At 38.2% G+C, this 2962-nt stretch overlaps 1 non-coding gene across 1 annotated transcript; it reads left to right on the forward strand.

Annotated features, from left to right (window-relative positions):
* The first annotated feature begins 227 nt into the window (after nucleotides 1-227).
* On the forward strand, nucleotides 228-329 carry LOC132817746 (U6 spliceosomal RNA). Its single transcript, XR_009644914.1, has one exon. It is a non-coding gene; the product is annotated as a U6 spliceosomal RNA (small nuclear RNA).
* The last annotated feature ends 2633 nt before the right edge of the window (nucleotides 330-2962 follow it).

The following is a 2962-nucleotide window of genomic DNA, read 5'->3' on the forward strand; positions in this document are numbered from 1 at the left end:
TTAGGAAAGGGGTAAATGTGGGGGTCTGGGTGGGTTGCGCTTCGGCGGGTTGGTGTGGACTTGTTGGGCCGAAGGGCCTGTTTCCACACTGTAAGTAATCTAATCTAATCTAAAAAAAGATTATTTAGTGGCCGTTGTTTATTTTCAGCATATTCATTCAGCCCACATTCTGTGCTGGGTACTGATGTCTGAAATATCAGTGAATTGTTCGTTATTCACTGGTAGTAGTGCTTGCTTCAACAGCGCATACACTAAAATTGGAGCAAATCAGAGATGAGCATGGCCTCTGTACAAGGGTGATGCAAATTCGTGAAGTGCTCCATATTTAAGGCCTCTTGTAGTGCAGTGGTAAAATCCCTTGTTTGATCCAGGAGGCAAGGGTTCAAGTCCCACCTATTCCAGATCTGTGAAATTCCCTGAACAGTTGATTTGAAAGTAGTTTTTCACTGGTAATACATGCATTTATTGTGGATGTTTCCTGCAGTCATTAAAACATTTTTTTTCTTTTTTAGCTTCTTTCTACTTCATAACTGCATTATTCTTTTTTTTCCATTTTAATAAAGACTAATACAAATTTAAAAAGGCAAGAAAGCAGCTTATGTGCAAATATCATGCAATATGGAGAAAAATACCAACATTATCACAATTGTAGTACATAATGGCACAAATAGTGGCATGGAAAGTGAAAGACATACATAAGGATGGAATATGACAAGAAAAGGGCATAGGAACAAGAGCCATATCAGTATTATGTTTGCAAAGGCAGGTAAAAAGCTAAGAATCCTGCAGTGTGTAACTCACCTGATAACTCCCCAAAGCCACCATCTATAAGGCACAAGTTAGGAGTGTGATGGAATACACCTCATTTGCCTGCAACTCCAATAACACTCCATATACTTATTGTCATCCTGGACAAAGTTGTATTGTAATTGGTATCAACAAACATACAGTCCCTCCATTAATGGCACTCAGCAGCTACAACATGCACCATCTACAAAAGTATCATAGAAATTCATGCAAGTTCTTTAGACAGAACCCTCAAAACCTACAACCGCTACCAGCTAGAAGGACAAAGGCAGCAGATACAGTGGAACACAATCAACTGCAAGTTTTCTTCCAAACCATTCACCATCCTTACTTGGAAATATATTGTCATTTCTTCAATGTTGATTCGTCAAAATCCTGAAAATCCCTTCCTCACGACATTGTGCGTCTACCTACAGCAAATAGGCTTCAGCAATTCAAAATGGCAGTTCACCAAACCTACTCAAGGATGACTAGGACTACGCAATAAATGTTGAACCAGCCAGCACTGCCCACATTCCATGAATTAATTAAAAAAGAAGAAACAAGGGAGAATTTCTGGATCTGCTTTTCTCATTCTCGGGGAGGAGACTCAGGAAACAATGGAACACCACTCTAATTAATATTTTCTTTAGCTGCAATTTCTGATGATCACAATTGGATAACAATAGAATCACACTAATAATACAGCATTTTATGATAGCAATATTTCAATCTTCAACACTACCTACCACAAATCAATTGTATATTATGACTTTATGGCTCCTAGGAGCATAAGTGGGCAATTTGTCTGCTGATTTGGAAACTGAGGTGCTCTAACAATGTTTCTGTATTCTTGTATCTGTCCCCTTGTGGCTGTTTAATTTTGCTTTCAGGATATTAAGATCTGATGCATAAATTACTTTTCTAAAAGGAAAGGCAAATGAGTGGACTTATTCATATGATAATGTCATATTAAGTTTCTTGTCAGGGCCATTTCAAATGTAATTCTTCGGTTTTAGCAAGTGCATCAATTATATGTTTATGAATGAGTTACTATGCAAACTTGAAGAAATCTTCGTTTCCTAATTTCTTTGGAATGACTGTTTGATATCTCCCAGTGATTAATACCTGAAGATTTGGTTTCTTCTAGCAACATAGGTTTTCATCTGAGATATTTAAACTTTGACCATCTGTGACTTCATTCTTTTGGTTTCTATTCATGGTAAATTTGTGAAATTTATTGCAAGATCGACCAATATTTCCAGGTTTAAACAGCAAGTACCGAATTAAGAGATCACAGAATGTTTTCGTAGTGAATTTAGCAGACTATCTTCAACAGAAATAGCCCATTAATGCTGTGAACACAAGTTCCTATGCACTCACAAGTGTCTATTTTCAAATTCCTGGCAAGGTCATTGCACTATGCTTTCTGGCAGCTTTTAGCAAATTGCAGTAATTTGTGGAGATGAAAAAATGATAACATGCTGAAAGGTATTGTGTTACTGACAAAATGGTTCTTCCAGTAGCTATTAAAAATTCTCTTAAGCTTACATTTACCTCCAGAAAGCCCATAATACTGGGTTGCTAGTTAATTATCTCCCTTTATGCATGTCATAAATGCCCAGCAGTGACATGAAAATGTTTTTCAACAACACACCAGTAGGGGAAAGGAAAGCAAGAGATATGCTTGTGGCCAATAGCAAAGACCAGAGAGTTGAAGGTTAAAAAAAAAACAAAATTGCTCACAGATGAATTTCTTTATGAAGAGCTACAGGTTTATGTAATAACCGTTTAGCAGGAACAAAAGTAGACCTGTGATATTTTTCAGAATGTCAAAACTAAGACACAAAGGCTCAAGCTTTACAACTCTCGCTATTGCTTGCAACATCTTCCCTCATTCACTGTTGCCACCTCAACACTCAACAGCTTTAACCTTACATGGTCTCTGTGTTTCTAAGCAGTCACCCAAAATGACTCCCCACATGCACCAAAAGTAACAGTTGTGCCACTTGCTTCCATTGCTCTTAGCACCCACCTCTTCCTTGGCCCAAGTGGAAAGTATCCCCCTCGTATTGATAGAATATTTCAAGATGGGTGGTGGGCTGCCTGATATTCGGCTCCTCACGCCTTATGCAGAAAACGTCCTTACTCAAGTTGCCCAGAGCTTCTGACTGGC

Source organism: Hemiscyllium ocellatum, chromosome 7 (genome assembly GCF_020745735.1).
Source record: "Hemiscyllium ocellatum isolate sHemOce1 chromosome 7, sHemOce1.pat.X.cur, whole genome shotgun sequence".
NCBI lineage: Eukaryota > Metazoa > Chordata > Chondrichthyes > Orectolobiformes > Hemiscylliidae > Hemiscyllium > Hemiscyllium ocellatum.